Source organism: Taudactylus pleione, unplaced genomic scaffold (genome assembly GCF_031769625.1).
Source record: "Taudactylus pleione unplaced genomic scaffold, aTauple2 ptg000467l, whole genome shotgun sequence".
NCBI lineage: Eukaryota > Metazoa > Chordata > Amphibia > Anura > Myobatrachidae > Taudactylus > Taudactylus pleione.
In genome coordinates, this window is record NW_028284869.1 from 217,607 (window position 1) to 237,915 (window position 20,309).

At 33.2% G+C, this 20,309-nt stretch overlaps 5 non-coding genes across 5 annotated transcripts; all 5 read left to right on the forward strand.

The window, feature by feature from the left end:
* Positions 1 to 1,015: 1,015 nt before the first annotated feature.
* On the forward strand, positions 1,016 to 1,087 carry TRNAG-UCC (transfer RNA glycine (anticodon UCC)). Its single transcript has one exon. It is a non-coding gene; the product is annotated as a tRNA-Gly (tRNA).
* Positions 1,088 to 3,411: 2,324 nt separating this feature from the next.
* On the forward strand, positions 3,412 to 3,483 carry TRNAG-UCC (transfer RNA glycine (anticodon UCC)). Its single transcript has one exon. It is a non-coding gene; the product is annotated as a tRNA-Gly (tRNA).
* A 4,956-nt stretch (positions 3,484 to 8,439) lies between these two features.
* Positions 8,440 to 8,511, forward strand: TRNAG-UCC (transfer RNA glycine (anticodon UCC)). Its single transcript has one exon. It is a non-coding gene; the product is annotated as a tRNA-Gly (tRNA).
* Positions 8,512 to 13,736: 5,225 nt separating this feature from the next.
* On the forward strand, positions 13,737 to 13,808 carry TRNAG-UCC (transfer RNA glycine (anticodon UCC)). The gene has a single exon. It is a non-coding gene; the product is annotated as a tRNA-Gly (tRNA).
* A 6,063-nt stretch (positions 13,809 to 19,871) lies between these two features.
* TRNAG-UCC (transfer RNA glycine (anticodon UCC)) lies at positions 19,872 to 19,943 on the forward strand. The gene has a single exon. It is a non-coding gene; the product is annotated as a tRNA-Gly (tRNA).
* Positions 19,944 to 20,309: the final 366 nt, after the last annotated feature.

Sequence of the window (20,309 nt, forward strand, 5' to 3'; positions counted from 1 at the left end):
TTTGAAGGAATTAGGAATACACTGACCAAGAAATGCCCTTTCAAAAAACGGGAAGCCTTGTTGGTATGTGTCGCACTGGCCAACGCATGATTTTTCTTGTGTATTCTTTTCATTTTTTAAGATCATAAGCTCCTTAGAGAATGTTTCTTGTTTTGAAGAAATCAGGAATACACTGACCAAGAAATGCCCTTTCAACAAATGGGAAGCTTTGTTGGTATGTGTAGCACTTATGGGATATGGACAGAGTCATGGCTTTGTCATTCAGAGAATACTAGATTTATGGCATCTTAAAAATATCCAGCTCTGAATAGTCTTATGTAAATTAGGCTATTAAATATATTTTCCTATTATCTGCTTTAGCATGTGATTCAAATTCTCTTTTCCAAAAGTGCCAAAAAGTGGACTTCAGTGGACATCATGTTTATTTATTCATTTACATTTTAAACCTATTTTGTGCATTGTATTAATATTTTCCATCATCAAAAGAAGTGCATTGCAGTCAATTACTGGATTAACAGTGTATTCTTTTCATTTTTTAAGATCATAAGCTCCTTAGAGAATGTTTCTTGTTTTGAAGAAATCAGGAATACACTGACCAAGAAATGCCCTTTCAACAAATGGGAAGCTTTCTTGGTATGTGTAGCACTTATGGGGTATGGACAGAGTCATGGCTTTGTCATTCACAGAATACTAGATATATGGCATCTTAAAAATATCCAACTCTGAATAGTCTTATGTAAATTAGGCTATTAAATATATTTTCCTATTATCTGCTTTAACATTTGATTCAAATTCTCTTTTCCAAAAGTGCCAAAAAGTGGACTTCAGTGTACATCATGTTTATTTATTCATTTGCATTTTTAACCTAATTTGTGCATTGTATTAATATTTTCCATCATCAAAAGAAGTGCATTGCAGTCAATTAATGGATTAACAGTGTAGAGCATTGAAATCATACAATCAGGTGTTGTGGCTTACAGATTTGACTAACAAATGCCCTTTTGAAAACCAGGAAGCGTTGGTGGTATAGTGGTGAGCATAGCTGCCTTCCAAGCAGTTGACCTGGGTTCGATTCCCGGCCAACGCATAGTTTGTATTCAATTTTTAAGATCATAAACTCCTTAGAGAATTATTCTTGTTTTGAAGGAATTAGGAATACACTGACCAAGAAATGCCCTTTCAAAAAACGGGAAGCTTTGTTGGTATGTGTCGCACTGGCCAACGCATGATTTTTCTTGTGTATTCTATTCATTTTTTAAGATCATAAGCTCCTTAGAGAATGTTTCTTGTTTTGAAGAAATCAGGAATACACTGACCAAGAAATGCCCTTTCAACAAATGGGAAGCTTTGTTGGTATGTGTAGCACTTATGGGATATGGACAGAGTCATGGCTTTGTCATTCAGAGAATACTAGATTTATGGCATCTTAAAAATATCCAGCTCTGAATAGTCTTATGTAAATTAGGCTATTAAATATATTTTCCTATTATCTGCTTTAGCATGTGATTCAAATTCTCTTTTCCAAAAGTGCCAAAAAGTGGACTTCAGTGGACATCATGTTTATTTATTCATTTACATTTTAAACCTATTTTGTGCATTGTATTAATATTTTCCATCATCAAAAGAAGTGCATTGCAGTCAATTACTGGATTAACAGTGTATTCTTTTCATTTTTTAAGATCATAAGCTCCTTAGAGAATGTTTCTTGTTTTGAAGAAATCAGGAATACACTGACCAAGAAATGCCCTTTCAACAAATGGGAAGCTTTCTTGGTATGTGTAGCACTTATGGGATATGGACAGAGTCATGGCTTTGTCATTCAGAGAATACTAGATTTATGGCATCTTAAAAATATCCAGCTCTGAATAGTCTTATGTAAATTAGGCTATTAAATATATTTTCCTATTATCTGCTTTAGCATGTGATTCAAATTCTCTTTTCCAAAAGTGCCAAAAAGTGGACTTCAGTGGACATCATGTTTATTTATTCATTTACATTTTAAACCTATTTTGTGCATTGTATTAATATTTTCCATCATCAAAAGAAGTGCATTGCAGTCAATTACTGGATTAACAGTGTATTCTTTTCATTTTTTAAGATCATAAGCTCCTTAGAGAATGTTTCTTGTTTTGAAGAAATCAGGAATACACTGACCAAGAAATGCCCTTTCAACAAATGGGAAGCTTTCTTGGTATGTGTAGCACTTATGGGATATGGACAGAGTCATGGCTTTGTCATTCAGAGAATACTAGATTTATGGCATCTTAAAAATATCCAGCTCTGAATAGTCTTATGTAAATTAGGCTATTAAATATATTTTCCTATTATCTGCTTTAGCATGTGATTCAAATTCTCTTTTCCAAAAGAGCCAAAAAGTGGACTTCAGTGGACATCATGTTTATTTATTCATTTACATTTTAAACCTATTTTGTGCATTGTATTAATATTTTCCATCATCAAAAGAAGTGCATTGCAGTCAATTACTGGATTAACAGTGTATTCTTTTCATTTTTTAAGATCATAAGCTCCTTAGAGAATGTTTCTTGTTTTGAAGAAATCAGGAATACACTGACCAAGAAATGCCCTTTCAACAAATGGGAAGCTTTGTTGGTATGTGTAGCACTTATGGGATATGGACAGAGTCATGGCTTTGTCATTCAGAGAATACTAGATTTATGGCATCTTAAAAATATCCAGCTCTGAATAGTCTTATGTAAATTAGGCTATTAAATATATTTTCCTATTATCTGCTTTAGCATGTGATTCAAATTCTCTTTTCCAAAAGTGCCAAAATGTGGACTTCAGTGGACATCATGTTTATTTATTCATTTACATTTTAAACCTATTTTGTGCATTGTATTAATATTTTCCATCATCAAAAGAAGTGCATTGCAGTCAATTACTGGATTAACAGTGTATTCTTTTCATTTTTTAAGATCATAAGCTCCTTAGAGAATGTTTCTTGTTTTGAAGAAATCAGGAATACACTGACCAAGAAATGCCCTTTCAACAAAAGGGAAGCTTTCTTGGTATGTGTAGCACTTATGGGGTATGGACAGAGTCATGGCTTTGTCATTCACAGAATACTAGATTTATGGCATCTTAAAAATATCCAACTCTAAATAGTCTTATGTAAATTAGGCTATTAAATATATTTTCCTATTATCTTCTTTAACATTTGATTCAAATACTCTTTTCCAAAAGTGCCAAAAAGTGGACTTCAGTGTACATCATGTTTATTTATTCATTTGCATTTTTAACCTAATTTGTGCATTGTATTAATATTTTCCATCATCAAAAGAAGTGCATTGCAGTCAATTAATGGATTAACAGTGTAGAGCATTGAAATCATACAATCAGGTGTTGTGGCTTACAGATTTGACTAACAAATGCCCTTTTAAAAACCAGGAAGCGGTGGTGGTATAGTGGTGAGCATAGCTGCCTTCCAAGCAGTTGACCCGGGTTCGATTCCCGGCCAACGCATAGTTTGTATTCAATTTTTAAGATCATAAACTCCTTAGAGAATTATTCTTGTTTTGAAGGAATTAGGAATACACTGACCAAGAAATGCCCTTTCAAAAAACGGGAAGCTTTGTTGGTATGTGTCGCACTGGCCAACGCATGATTTTTCTTGTGTATTCTTTTCATTTTTTAAGATCATAAGCTCCTTAGAGAATGTTTCTTGTTTTGAAGAAATCAGGAATACACTGACCAAGAAATGCCCTTTCAACAAATGGGAAGCTTTGTTGGTATGTGTAGCACTTATGGGATATGGACAGAGTCATGGCTTTGTCATTCAGAGAATACTAGATTTATGGCATCTTAAAAATATCCAGCTCTGAATAGTCTTATGTAAATTAGGCTATTAAATATATTTTCCTATTATCTGCTTTAGCATGTGATTCAAATTCTCTTTTCCAAAAGTGCCAAAAAGTGGACTTCAGTGGACATCATGTTTATTTATTCATTTACATTTTAAACCTATTTTGTGCATTGTATTAATATTTTCCATCATCAAAAGAAGTGCATTGCAGTCAATTACTGGATTAACAGTGTATTCTTTTCATTTTTTAAGATCATAAGCTCCTTAGAGAATGTTTCTTGTTTTGAAGAAATCAGGAATACACTGACCAAGAAATGCCCTTTCAACAAATGGGAAGCTTTCTTGGTATGTGTAGCACTTATGGGGTATGGACAGAGTCATGGCTTTGTCATTCACAGAATACTAGATTTATGGCATCTTAAAAATATCCAACTCTGAATAGTCTTATGTAAATTAGGCTATTAAATATATTTTCCTATTATCTGCTTTAACATTTGATTCAAATTCTCTTTTCCAAAAGTGCCAAAAAGTGGACTTCAGTGTACATCATGTTTATTTATTCATTTGCATTTTTAACCTAATTTGTGCATTGTATTAATATTTTCCATCATCAAAAGAAGTGCATTGCAGTCAATTAATGGATTAACAGTGTAGAGCATTGAAATCATACAATCAGGTGTTGTGGCTTACAGATTTGACAAACAAATGCCCTTTTGAAAACCAGGAAGCGTTGGTGGTTGACCCGGGTTCGATTCCCGGCCAACGCATAGTTTGTATTCAATTTTTAAGATCATAAACTCCTTAGAGAATTATTCTTGTTTTGAAGGAATTAGGAATACACTGACCAAGAAATGCCCTTTCAAAAAACGGGAAGCTTTGTTGGTATGTGTCGCACTGGCCAACGCATGATTTTTCTTGTGTATTCTTTTCATTTTTTAAGATCATAAGCTCCTTAGAGAATGTTTCTTGTTTTGAAGAAATCAGGAATACACTGACCAAGAAATGCCCTTTCAACAAATGGGAAGTTTGGTGGTATGTGTAGCACTTATGGGATATGGACAGAGTCATGGCTTTGTCATTCAGAGAATACTAGATTTATGGCATCTTAAAAATATCCAGCTCTGAATAGTCTTATGTAAATTAGGCTATTAACTATATTTTCCTATTATCTGCTTTAGCATGTGATTCAAATTCTCTTTTCCAAAAGTGCCAAAAAGTGGACTTCAGTGGACATCATGTTTATTTATTCATTTACATTTTAAACCTATTTTGTGCATTGTATTAATATTTTCCATCATCAAAAGAAGTGCATTGCAGTCAATTACTGGATTAACAGTGTATTCTTTTCATTTTTTAAGATCATAAGCTCCTTAGAGAATGTTTCTTGTTTTGAAGAAATCAGGAATACACTGACCAAGAAATGCCCTTTCAACAAATGGGAAGCTTTCTTGGTATGTGTAGCACTTATGGGGTATGGACAGAGTCATGGTTTGGTCATTCACAGAATACTAGATTTATGGCATCTTAAAAATATCCAACTCTGAATAGTCTTATGTAAATTAGGCTATTAAATATATTTTCCTATTATCTGCTTTAACATTTGATTCAAATTCTCTTTTCCAAAAGTGCCAAAAAGTGGACTTCAGTGTACATCATGTTTATTTAATCATTTGCATTTTTAACCTAATTTGTGCATTGTATTAATATTTTCCATCATCAAAAGAAGTGCATTGCAGTAAATTAATGGATTAACAGTGTAGAGCATTGAAATCATACAATCAGGTGTTGTGGCTTACAGATTTGACTAACAAATGCCCTTTTTAAAACCAGGAAGCGTTGGTGGTTGACCCGGGTTCGATTCCCGGCCAACGCATAGTTTGTATTCAATTTTTAAGATCATAAACTCCTTAGAGAATTATTCTTGTTTTGAAGGAATTAGGAATACACTGACCAAGAAATGCCCTTTCAAAAAACGGGAAGCTTTGTTGGTATGTGTCGCACTGGCCAACGCATGATTTTTCTTGTGTATTCTTTTCATTTTTTAAGATCATAAGCTCCTTAGAGAATGTTTCTTGTTTTGAAGAAATCAGGAATACACTGACCAAGAAATGCCCTTTCAACAAATGGGAAGCTTTGTTGGTATGTGTAGCACTTATGGGATATGGACAGAGTCATGGCTTTGTCATTCAGAGAATACTAGATTTATGGCATCTTAAAAATATCCAGCTCTGAATAGTCTTATGTAAATTAGGCTATTAAATATATTTTCCTATTATCTGCTTTAGCATGTGATTCAAATTCTCTTTTCCAAAAGTGCCAAAAAGTGGACTTCAGTGGACATCATGTTTATTTATTCATTTACATTTTAAACCTATTTTGTGCATTGTATTAATATTTTCCATCATCAAAAGAAGTGCATTGCAGTCAATTACTGGATTAACAGTGTATTCTTTTCATTTTTTAAGATCATAAGCTCCTTAGAGAATGTTTCTTGTTTTGAAGAAATCAGGAATACACTGACCAAGAAATGCCCTTTCAACAAATGGGAAGCTTTCTTGGTATGTGTAGCACTTATGGGATATGGACAGAGTCATGGCTTTGTCATTCAGAGAATACTAGATTTATGGCATCTTAAAAATATCCAGCTCTGAATAGTCTTATGTAAATTAGGCTATTAAATATATTTTCCTATTATCTGCTTTAGCATGTGATTCAAATTCTCTTTTCCAAAAGAGCCAAAAAGTGGACTTCAGTGGACATCATGTTTATTTATTCATTTACATTTTAAACCTATTTTGTGCATTGTATTAATATTTTCCATCATCAAAAGAAGTGCATTGCAGTCAATTACTGGATTAACAGTGTATTCTTTTCATTTTTTAAGATCATAAGCTCCTTAGAGAATGTTTCTTGTTTTGAAGAAATCAGGAATACACTGACCAAGAAATGCCCTTTCAACAAATGGGAAGCTTTGTTGGTATGTGTAGCACTTATGGGATATGGACAGAGTCATGGCTTTGTCATTCAGAGAATACTAGATTTATGGCATCTTAAAAATATCCAGCTCTGAATAGTCTTATGTAAATTAGGCTATTAAATATATTTTCCTATTATCTGCTTTAGCATGTGATTCAAATTCTCTTTTCCAAAAGTGCCAAAAAGTGGACTTCAGTGGACATCATGTTTATTTATTCATTTACATTTTAAACCTATTTTGTGCATTGTATTAATATTTTCCATCATCAAAAGAAGTGCATTGCAGTCAATTACTGGATTAACAGTGTATTCTTTTCATTTTTTAAGATCATAAGCTCCTTAGAGAATGTTTCTTGTTTTGAAGAAATCAGGAATACACTGACCAAGAAATGCCCTTTCAACAAATGGGAAGCTTTCTTGGTATGTGTAGCACTTATGGGATATGGACAGAGTCATGGCTTTGTCATTCAGAGAATACTAGATTTATGGCATCTTAAAAATATCCAGCTCTGAATAGTCTTATGTAAATTAGGCTATTAAATATATTTTCCTATTATCTGCTTTAGCATGTGATTCAAATTCTCTTTTCCAAAAGAGCCAAAAAGTGGACTTCAGTGGACATCATGTTTATTTATTCATTTACATTTTAAACCTATTTTGTGCATTGTATTAATATTTTCCATCATCAAAAGAAGTGCATTGCAGTCAATTACTGGATTAACAGTGTATTCTTTTCATTTTTTAAGATCATAAGCTCCTTAGAGAATGTTTCTTGTTTTGAAGAAATCAGGAATACACTGACCAAGAAATGCCCTTTCAACAAATGGGAAGCTTTGTTGGTATGTGTAGCACTTATGGGATATGGACAGAGTCATGGCTTTGTCATTCAGAGAATACTAGATTTATGGCATCTTAAAAATATCCAGCTCTGAATAGTCTTATGTAAATTAGGCTATTAAATATATTTTCCTATTATCTGCTTTAGCATGTGATTCAAATTCTCTTTTCCAAAAGTGCCAAAATGTGGACTTCAGTGGACATCATGTTTATTTATTCATTTACATTTTAAACCTATTTTGTGCATTGTATTAATATTTTCCATCATCAAAAGAAGTGCATTGCAGTCAATTACTGGATTAACAGTGTATTCTTTTCATTTTTTAAGATCATAAGCTCCTTAGAGAATGTTTCTTGTTTTGAAGAAATCAGGAATACACTGACCAAGAAATGCCCTTTCAACAAAAGGGAAGCTTTCTTGGTATGTGTAGCACTTATGGGGTATGGACAGAGTCATGGCTTTGTCATTCACAGAATACTAGATTTATGGCATCTTAAAAATATCCAACTCTAAATAGTCTTATGTAAATTAGGCTATTAAATATATTTTCCTATTATCTTCTTTAACATTTGATTCAAATACTCTTTTCCAAAAGTGCCAAAAAGTGGACTTCAGTGTACATCATGTTTATTTATTCATTTGCATTTTTAACCTAATTTGTGCATTGTATTAATATTTTCCATCATCAAAAGAAGTGCATTGCAGTCAATTAATGGATTAACAGTGTAGAGCATTGAAATCATACAATCAGGTGTTGTGGCTTACAGATTTGACTAACAAATGCCCTTTTAAAAACCAGGAAGCGGTGGTGGTATAGTGGTGAGCATAGCTGCCTTCCAAGCAGTTGACCCGGGTTCGATTCCCGGCCAACGCATAGTTTGTATTCAATTTTTAAGATCATAAACTCCTTAGAGAATTATTCTTGTTTTGAAGGAATTAGGAATACACTGACCAAGAAATGCCCTTTCAAAAAACGGGAAGCTTTGTTGGTATGTGTCGCACTGGCCAACGCATGATTTTTCTTGTGTATTCTTTTCATTTTTTAAGATCATAAGCTCCTTAGAGAATGTTTCTTGTTTTGAAGAAATCAGGAATACACTGACCAAGAAATGCCCTTTCAACAAATGGGAAGCTTTGTTGGTATGTGTAGCACTTATGGGATATGGACAGAGTCATGGCTTTGTCATTCAGAGAATACTAGATTTATGGCATCTTAAAAATATCCAGCTCTGAATAGTCTTATGTAAATTAGGCTATTAAATATATTTTCCTATTATCTGCTTTAGCATGTGATTCAAATTCTCTTTTCCAAAAGTGCCAAAAAGTGGACTTCAGTGGACATCATGTTTATTTATTCATTTACATTTTAAACCTATTTTGTGTATTGTATTAATATTTTCCATCATCAAAAGAAGTGCATTGCAGTCAATTACTGGATTAACAGTGTATTCTTTTCATTTTTTAAGATCATAAGCTCCTTAGAGAATGTTTCTTGTTTTGAAGAAATCAGGAATACACTGACCAAGAAATGCCCTTTCAACAAATGGGAAGCTTTCTTGGTATGTGTAGCACTTATGGGGTATGGACAGAGTCATGGCTTTGTCATTCACAGAATACTAGATTTATGGCATCTTAAAAATATCCAACTCTGAATAGTCTTATGTAAATTAGGCTATTAAATATATTTTCCTATTATCTGCTTTAACATTTGATTCAAATTCTCTTTTCCAAAAGTGCCAAAAAGTGGACTTCAGTGTACATCATGTTTATTTATTCATTTGCATTTTTAACCTAATTTGTGCATTGTATTAATATTTTCCATCATCAAAAGAAGTGCATTGCAGTCAATTAATGGATTAACAGTGTAGAGCATTGAAATCATACAATCAGGTGTTGTGGCTTACAGATTTGACAAACAAATGCCCTTTTGAAAACCAGGAAGCGTTGGTGGTTGACCCGGGTTCGATTCCCGGCCAACGCATAGTTTGTATTCAATTTTTAAGATCATAAACTCCTTAGAGAATTATTCTTGTTTTGAAGGAATTAGGAATACACTGACCAAGAAATGCCCTTTCAAAAAACGGGAAGCTTTGTTGGTATGTGTCGCACTGGCCAACGCATGATTTTTCTTGTGTATTCTTTTCATTTTTTAAGATCATAAGCTCCTTAGAGAATGTTTCTTGTTTTGAAGAAATCAGGAATACACTGACCAAGAAATGCCCTTTCAACAAATGGGAAGTTTGGTGGTATGTGTAGCACTTATGGGATATGGACAGAGTCATGGCTTTGTCTTTCAGAGAATACTAGATTTATGGCATCTTAAAAATATCCAGCTCTGAATAGTCTTATGTAAATTAGGCTATTAACTATATTTTCCTATTATCTGCTTTAGCATGTGATTCAAATTCTCTTTTCCAAAAGTGCCAAAAAGTGGACTTCAGTGGACATCATGTTTATTTATTCATTTACATTTTAAACCTATTTTGTGCATTGTATTAATATTTTCCATCATCAAAAGAAGTGCATTGCAGTCAATTACTGGATTAACAGTGTATTCTTTTCATTTTTTAAGATCATAAGCTCCTTAGAGAATGTTTCTTGTTTTGAAGAAATCAGGAATACACTGACCAAGAAATGCCCTTTCAACAAATGGGAAGCTTTCTTGGTATGTGTAGCACTTATGGGGTATGGACAGAGTCATGGCTTTGTCATTCACAGAATACTAGATTTATGGCATCTTAAAAATATCCAACTCTGAATAGTCTTATGTAAATTAGGCTATTAAATATATTTTCCTATTATCTGCTTTAACATTTGATTCAAATTCTCTTTTCCAAAAGTGCCAAAAAGTGGACTTCAGTGTACATCATGTTTATTTAATCATTTGCATTTTTAACCTAATTTGTGCATTGTATTAATATTTTCCATCATCAAAAGAAGTGCATTGCAGTAAATTAATGGATTAACAGTGTAGAGCATTGAAATCATACAATCAGGTGTTGTGGCTTACAGATTTGACTAACAAATGCCCTTTTGAAAACCAGGAAGCGTTGGTGGTTGACCCGGGTTCGATTCCCGGCCAACGCATAGTTTGTATTCAATTTTTAAGATCATAAACTCCTTAGAGAATTATTCTTGTTTTGAAGGAATTAGGAATACACTGACCAAGAAATGCCCTTTCAAAAAACGGGAAGCTTTGTTGGTATGTGTCGCACTGGCCAACGCATGATTTTTCTTGTGTATTCTTTTCATTTTTTAAGATCATAAGCTCCTTAGAGAATGTTTCTTGTTTTGAAGAAATCAGGAATACACTGACCAAGAAATGCCCTTTCAACAAATGGGAAGCTTTGTTGGTATGTGTAGCACTTATGGGATATGGACAGAGTCATGGCTTTGTCATTCAGAGAATACTAGATTTATGGCATCTTAAAAATATCCAGCTCTGAATAGTCTTATGTAAATTAGGCTATTAAATATATTTTCCTATTATCTGCTTTAGCATGTGATTCAAATTCTCTTTTCCAAAAGTGCCAAAAAGTGGACTTCAGTGGACATCATGTTTATTTATTCATTTACATTTTAAACCTATTTTGTGCATTGTATTAATATTTTCCATCATCAAAAGAAGTGCATTGCAGTCAATTACTGGATTAACAGTGTATTCTTTTCATTTTTTAAGATCATAAGCTCCTTAGAGAATGTTTCTTGTTTTGAAGAAATCAGGAATACACTGACCAAGAAATGCCCTTTCAACAAATGGGAAGCTTTCTTGGTATGTGTAGCACTTATGGGATATGGACAGAGTCATGGCTTTGTCATTCAGAGAATACTAGATTTATGGCATCTTAAAAATATCCAGCTCTGAATAGTCTTATGTAAATTAGGCTATTAAATATATTTTCCTATTATCTGCTTTAGCATGTGATTCAAATTCTCTTTTCCAAAAGTGCCAAAAAGTGGACTTCAGTGGACATCATGTTTATTTATTCATTTACATTTTAAACCTATTTTGTGCATTGTATTAATATTTTCCATCATCAAAAGAAGTGCATTGCAGTCAATTACTGGATTAACAGTGTATTCTTTTCATTTTTTAAGATCATAAGCTCCTTAGAGAATGTTTCTTGTTTTGAAGAAATCAGGAATACACTGACCAAGAAATGCCCTTTCAACAAATGGGAAGCTTTGTTGGTATGTGTAGCACTTATGGGGTATGGACAGAGTCATGGCTTTGTCATTCACAGAATACTAGATTTATGGCATCTTAAAAATATCCAACTCTGAATAGTCTTATGTAAATTAGGCTATTAAATATATTTTCCTATTATCTGCTTTAACATTTGATTCAAATTCTCTTTTCCAAAAGTGCCAAAAAGTGGACTTCAGTGTACATCATGTTTATTTATTCATTTGCATTTTTAACCTAATTTGTGCATTGTATTAATATTTTCCATCATCAAAAGAAGTGCATTGCAGTCAATTAATGGATTAACAGTGTAGAGCATTGAAATCATACAATCAGGTGTTGTGGCTTACAGATTTGACTAACAAATGCCCTTTTGAAAACCAGGAAGCGTTGGTGGTTGACCCGGGTTCGATTCCCGGCCAACGCATAGTTTGTATTCAATTTTTAAGATCATAAACTCCTTAGAGAATTATTCTTGTTTTGAAGGAATTAGGAATACACTGACCAAGAAATGCCCTTTCAAAAAACGGGAAGCTTTGTTGGTATGTGTCGCACTGGCCAACGCATGATTTTTCTTGTGTATTCTTTTCATTTTTTAAGATCATAAGCTCCTTAGAGAATGTTTCTTGTTTTGAAGAAATCAGGAATACACTGACCAAGAAATGCCCTTTCAACAAATGGGAAGCTTTGTTGGTATGTGTAGCACTTATGGGATATGGACAGAGTCATGGCTTTGTCATTCAGAGAATACTAGATTTATGGCATCTTAAAAATATCCAGCTCTGAATAGTCTTATGTAAATTAGGCTATTAAATATAGTTTCCTATTATCTGCTTTAGCATGTGATTCAAATTCTCTTTTCCAAAAGTGCCAAAAAGTGGACTTCAGTGGACATCATGTTTATTTATTCATTTACATTTTAAACCTATTTTGTGCATTGTATTAATATTTTCCATCATCAAAAGAAGTGCATTGCAGTCAATTAATGGATTAACAGTGTATTCTTTTCATTTTTTAAGATCATAAGCTCCTTAGAGAATGTTTCTTGTTTTGAAGAAATCAGGAATACACTGACCAAGAAATGCCCTTTCAACAAATGGGAAGCTTTCTTGGTATGTGTAGCACTTATGGGATATGGACAGAGTCATGGCTTTGTCATTCAGAGAATACTAGATTTATGGCATCTTAAAAATATCCAGCTCTGAATAGTCTTATGTAAATTAGGCTATTAAATATATTTTCCTATTATCTGCTTTAGCATGTGATTCAAATTCTCTTTTCCAAAAGTGCCAAAATGTGGACTTCAGTGGACATCATGTTTATTTATTCATTTACATTTTAAACCTATTTTGTGCAGTGTATTAATATTTTCCATCATCAAAAGAAGTGCATTGCAGTCAATTACTGGATTAACAGTGTATTCTTTTCATTTTTTAAGATCATAAGCTCCTTAGAGAATGTTTCTTGTTTTGAAGAAATCAGGAATACACTGACCAAGAAATGCCCTTTCAACAAAAGGGAAGCTTTCTTGGTATGTGTAGCACTTATGGGGTATGGACAGAGTCATGGCTTTGTCATTCACAGAATACTAGATTTATGGCATCTTAAAAATATCCAACTCTAAATAGTCTTATGTAAATTAGGCTATTAAATATATTTTCCTATTATCTTCTTTAACATTTGATTCAAATACTCTTTTCCAAAAGTGCCAAAAAGTGGACTTCAGTGTACATCATGTTTATTTATTCATTTGCATTTTTAACCTAATTTGTGCATTGTATTAATATTTTCCATCATCAAAAGAAGTGCATTGCAGTCAATTAATGGATTAACAGTGTAGAGCATTGAAATCATACAATCAGGTGTTGTGGCTTACAGATTTGACTAACAAATGCCCTTTTAAAAACCAGGAAGCGGTGGTGGTATAGTGGTGAGCATAGCTGCCTTCCAAGCAGTTGACCCGGGTTCGATTCCCGGCCAACGCATAGTTTGTATTCAATTTTTAAGATCATAAACTCCTTAGAGAATTATTCTTGTTTTGAAGGAATTAGGAATACACTGACCAAGAAATGCCCTTTCAAAAAACGGGAAGCTTTGTTGGTATGTGTCGCACTGGCCAACGCATGATTTTTCTTGTGTATTCTTTTCATTTTTTAAGATCATAAGCTCCTTAGAGAATGTTTCTTGTTTTGAAGAAATCAGGAATACACTGACCAAGAAATGCCCTTTCAACAAATGGGAAGCTTTGTTGGTATGTGTAGCACTTATGGGATATGGACAGAGTCATGGCTTTGTCATTCAGAGAATACTAGATTTATGGCATCTTAAAAATATCCAGCTCTGAATAGTCTTATGTAAATTAGGCTATTAAATATATTTTCCTATTATCTGCTTTAGCATGTGATTCAAATTCTCTTTTCCAAAAGTGCCAAAAAGTGGACTTCAGTGGACATCATGTTTATTTATTCATTTACATTTTAAACCTATTTTGTGTATTGTATTAATATTTTCCATCATCAAAAGAAGTGCATTGCAGTCAATTACTGGATTAACAGTGTATTCTTTTCATTTTTTAAGATCATAAGCTCCTTAGAGAATGTTTCTTGTTTTGAAGAAATCAGGAATACACTGACCAAGAAATGCCCTTTCAACAAATGGGAAGCTTTCTTGGTATGTGTAGCACTTATGGGGTATGGACAGAGTCATGGCTTTGTCATTCACAGAATACTAGATTTATGGCATCTTAAAAATATCCAACTCTGAATAGTCTTATGTAAATTAGGCTATTAAATATATTTTCCTATTATCTGCTTTAACATTTGATTCAAATTCTCTTTTCCAAAAGTGCCAAAAAGTGGACTTCAGTGTACATCATGTTTATTTATTCATTTGCATTTTTAACCTAATTTGTGCATTGTATTAATATTTTCCATCATCAAAAGAAGTGCATTGCAGTCAATTAATGGATTAACAGTGTAGAGCATTGAAATCATACAATCAGGTGTTGTGGCTTACAGATTTGACAAACAAATGCCCTTTTGAAAACCAGGAAGCGTTGGTGGTTGACCCGGGTTCGATTCCCGGCCAACGCATAGTTTGTATTCAATTTTTAAGATCATAAACTCCTTAGAGAATTATTCTTGTTTTGAAGGAATTAGGAATACACTGACCAAGAAATGCCCTTTCAAAAAACGGGAAGCTTTGTTGGTATGTGTCGCACTGGCCAACGCATGATTTTTCTTGTGTATTCTTTTCATTTTTTAAGATCATAAGCTCCTTAGAGAATGTTTCTTGTTTTGAAGAAATCAGGAATACACTGACCAAGAAATGCCCTTTCAACAAATGGGAAGTTTGGTGGTATGTGTAGCACTTATGGGATATGGACAGAGTCATGGCTTTGTCTTTCAGAGAATACTAGATTTATGGCATCTTAAAAATATCCAGCTCTGAATAGTCTTATGTAAATTAGGCTATTAACTATATTTTCCTATTATCTGCTTTAGCATGTGATTCAAATTCTCTTTTCCAAAAGTGCCAAAAAGTGGACTTCAGTGGACATCATGTTTATTTATTCATTTACATTTTAAACCTATTTTGTGCATTGTATTAATATTTTCCATCATCAAAAGAAGTGCATTGCAGTCAATTACTGGATTAACAGTGTATTCTTTTCATTTTTTAAGATCATAAGCTCCTTAGAGAATGTTTCTTGTTTTGAAGAAATCAGGAATACACTGACCAAGAAATGCCCTTTCAACAAATGGGAAGCTTTCTTGGTATGTGTAGCACTTATGGGGTATGGACAGAGTCATGGCTTTGTCATTCACAGAATACTAGATTTATGGCATCTTAAAAATATCCAACTCTGAATAGTCTTATGTAAATTAGGCTATTAAATATATTTTCCTATTATCTGCTTTAACATTTGATTCAAATTCTCTTTTCCAAAAGTGCCAAAAAGTGGACTTCAGTGTACATCATGTTTATTTAATCATTTGCATTTTTAACCTAATTTGTGCATTGTATTAATATTTTCCATCATCAAAAGAAGTGCATTGCAGTAAATTAATGGATTAACAGTGTAGAGCATTGAAATCATACAATCAGGTGTTGTGGCTTACAGATTTGACTAACAAATGCCCTTTTGAAAACCAGGAAGCGTTGGTGGTTGACCCGGGTTCGATTCCCGGCCAACGCATAGTTTGTATTCAATTTTTAAGATCATAAACTCCTTAGAGAATTATTCTTGTTTTGAAGGAATTAGGAATACACTGACCAAGAAATGCCCTTTCAAAAAACGGGAAGCTTTGTTGGTATGTGTCGCACTGGCCAACGCATGATTTTTCTTGTGTATTCTTTTCATTTTTTAAGATCATAAGCTCCTTAGAGAATGTTTCTTGTTTTGAAGAAATCAGGAATACACTGACCAAGAAATGCCCTTTCAACAAATGGGAAGCTTTGTTGGTATGTGTAGCACTTATGGGATATGGACAGAGTCATGGCTTTGTCATTCAGAGAATACTAGATTTATGGCATCTTAAAAATATCCAGCTCTGAATAGTCTTATGTAAATTAGGCTATTAAATATATTTTCCTATTATCTGCTTTAGCATGTGATTCAAATTCTCTTTTCCAAAAGTGCCAAAAAGTGGACTTCAGTGGACATCATGTTTATTTATTCATTTACATTTTAAACCTATTTTGTGCATTGTATTAATATTTTCCATCATCAAAAGAAGTGCATTGCAGTCAATTACTGGATTAACAGTGTATTCTTTTCATTTTTTAAGATCATAAGCTCCTTAGAGAATGTTTCTTGTTTTGAAGAAATCAGGAATACACTGACCAAGAAATGCCCTTTCAACAAATGGGAAGCTTTCTTGGTATGTGTAGCACTTATGGGATATGGACAGAGTCATGGCTTTGTCATTCAGAGAATACTAGATTTATGGCATCTTAAAAATATCCAGCTCTGAATAGTCTTATGTAAATTAGGCTATTAAATATATTTTCCTATTATCTGCTTTAGCATGTGATTCAAATTCTCTTTTCCAAAAGTGCCAAAAAGTGGACTTCAGTGGACATCATGTTTATTTATTCATTTACATTTTAAACCTATTTTGTGCATTGTATTAATATTTTCCATCATCAAAAGAAGTGCATTGCAGTCAATTACTGGATTAACAGTGTATTCTTTTCATTTTTTAAGATCATAAGCTCCTTAGAGAATGTTTCTTGTTTTGAAGAAATCAGGAATACACTGACCAAGAAATGCCCTTTCAACAAATGGGAAGCTTTGTTGGTATGTGTAGCACTTATGGGGTATGGACAGAGTCATGGCTTTGTCATTCACAGAATACTAGATTTATGGCATCTTAAAAATATCCAACTCTGAATAGTCTTATGTAAATTAGGCTATTAAATATATTTTCCTATTATCTGCTTTAACATTTGATTCAAATTCTCTTTTCCAAAAGTGCCAAAAAGTGGACTTCAGTGTACATCATGTTTATTTATTCATTTGCATTTTTAACCTAATTTGTGCATTGTATTAATATTTTCCATCATCAAAAGAAGTGCATTGCAGTCAATTAATGGATTAACAGTGTAGAGCATTGAAATCATACAATCAGGTGTTGTGGCTTACAGATTTGACTAACAAATGCCCTTTTGAAAACCAGGAAGCGTTGGTGGTTGACCCGGGTTCGATTCCCGGCCAACGCATAGTTTGTATTCAATTTTTAAGATCATAAACTCCTTAGAGAATTATTCTTGTTTTGAAGGAATTAGGAATACACTGACCAAGAAATGCCCTTTCAAAAAACGGGAAGCTTTGTTGGTATGTGTCGCACTGGCCAACGCATGATTTTTCTTGTGTATTCTTTTCATTTTTTAAGATCATAAGCTCCTTAGAGAATGTTTCTTGTTTTGAAGAAATCAGGAATACACTGACCAAGAAATGCCCTTTCAACAAATGGGAAGCTTTGTTGGTATGTGTAGCACTTATGGGATATGGACAGAGTCATGGCTTTGTCATTCAGAGAATACTAGATTTATGGCATCTTAAAAATATCCAGCTCTGAATAGTCTTATGTAAATTAGGCTATTAAATATAGTTTCCTATTATCTGCTTTAGCATGTGATTCAAATTCTCTTTTCCAAAAGTGCCAAAAAGTGGACTTCAGTGGACATCATGTTTATTTATTCATTTACATTTTAAACCTATTTTGTGCATTGTATTAATATTTTCCATCATCAAAAGAAGTGCATTGCAGTCAATTAATGGATTAACAGTGTATTCTTTTCATTTTTTAAGATCATAAGCTCCTTAGAGAATGTTTCTTGTTTTGAAGAAATCAGGAATACACTGACCAAGAAATGCCCTTTCAACAAATGGGAAGCTTTCTTGGTATGTGTAGCACTTATGGGATATGGACAGAGTCATGGCTTTGTCATTCAGAGAATACTAGATTTATGGCATCTTAAAAATATCCAGCTCTGAATAGTCTTATGTAAATTAGGCTATTAAATATATTTTCCTATTATCTGCTTTAGCATGTGATTCAAATTCTCTTTTCCAAAAGAGCCAAAAAGTGGACTTCAGTGGACATCATGTTTATTTATTCATTTACATTTTAAACCTATTTTGTGCATTGTATTAATTTTTTCCATCATCAAAAGAAGTGCATTGCAGTCAATTACTGGATTAACAGTGTATTCTTTTCATTTTTTAAGATCATAAGCTCCTTAGAGAATGTTTCTTGTTTTGAAGAAATCAGGAATACACTGACCAAGAAATGCCCTTTCAACAAATGGGAAGCTTTGTTGGTATGTGTAGCACTTATGGGATATGGACAGAGTCATGGCTTTGTCATTCAGAGAATACTAGATTTATGGCATCTTAAAAATATCCAGCTCTGAATAGTCTTATGTAAATTAGGCTATTAAATATATTTTCCTATTATCTGCTTTAGCATGTGATTCAAATTCTCTTTTCCAAAAGAGCCAAAAAGTGGACTTCAGTGGACATCATGTTTATTTATTCATTTACATTTTAAACCTATTTTGTGCATTGTATTAATATTTTCCATCATCAAAAGAAGTGCATTGCAGTCAATTACTGGATTAACAGTGTATTCTTTTCATTTTTTAAGATCATAAGCTCCTTAGAGAATGTTTCTTGTTTTGAAGAAATCAGGAATACACTGACCAAGAAATGCCCTTTCAACAAATGGGAAGCTTTGTTGGTATGTGTAGCACTTATGGGATATGGACAGAGTCATGGCTTTGTCATTCAGAGAATACTAGATTTATGGCATCTTAAAAATATCCAGCTCTGAATAGTCTTATGTAAATTAGGCTATTAAATATATTTTCCTATTATCTGCTTTAGCATGTGATTCAAATTCTCTTTTCCAAAAGTGCCAAAATGTGGACTTCAGTGGACATCATGTTTATTTATTCATTTACATTTTAAACCTATTTTGTGCATTGTATTAATATTTTCCATCATCAAAAGAAGTGCATTGCAGTCAATTACTGGATTAACAGTGTATTCTTTTCATTTTTTAAGATCATAAGCTCCTTAGAGAATGTTTCTTGTTTTGAAGAAATCAGGAATACACTGACCAAGAAATGCCCTTTCAACAAATGGGAAGCTTTCTTGGTATGTGTAGCACTTATGGGGTATGGACAGAGTCATGGCTTTGTCATTCACAGAATACTAGATTTATGGCATCTTAAAAATATCCAACTCTAAATAGCCTTATGTAAATTAGGCTATTAAATATATTTTCCTATTATCTTCTTTAACATTTGATTCAAATACTCTTTTCCAAAAGTGCCAAAAAGTGGACTTCAGTGTACATCATGTTTATTTATTCATTTGCATTTTTAACCTAATTTGTGCATTGTATTAATATTTTCCATCATCAAAAGAAGTGCATTGCAGTCAATTAATGGATTAACAGTGTAGAGCATTGAAATCATACAATCAGGTGTTGTGGCTTACCGATTTGACTAACAAATGCCCTTTTAAAAACCAGGAAGCATTGGTGGTATAGTGGTGAGCATAGCTGCCTTCCAAGCAGTTGACCCGGGTTCGATTCCCGGCCAACGCATAGTTTGTATTCAATTTTTAAGATCATAAACTCCTTAGAGAATTATTCTTGTTTTGAAGGAATTAGGAATACACTGACCAAGAAATGCCCTTTCAAAAAACGGGAAGCTTTGTTGGTATGTGTCGCACTGGCCAACGCATGATTTTTCTTGTGTATTCTTTTCATTTTTTAAGATCATAAGCTCCTTAGAGAATGTTTCTTGTTTTGAAGAAATCAGGAATACACTGACCAAGAAATGCCCTTTCAACAAATGGGAAGCTTTCTTGGTATGTGTAGCACTTATGGGATATGGACAGAGTCATGGCTTTGTCATTCAGAGAATACTAGATTTATGGCATCTTAAAAATATCCAGCTCTGAATAGTCT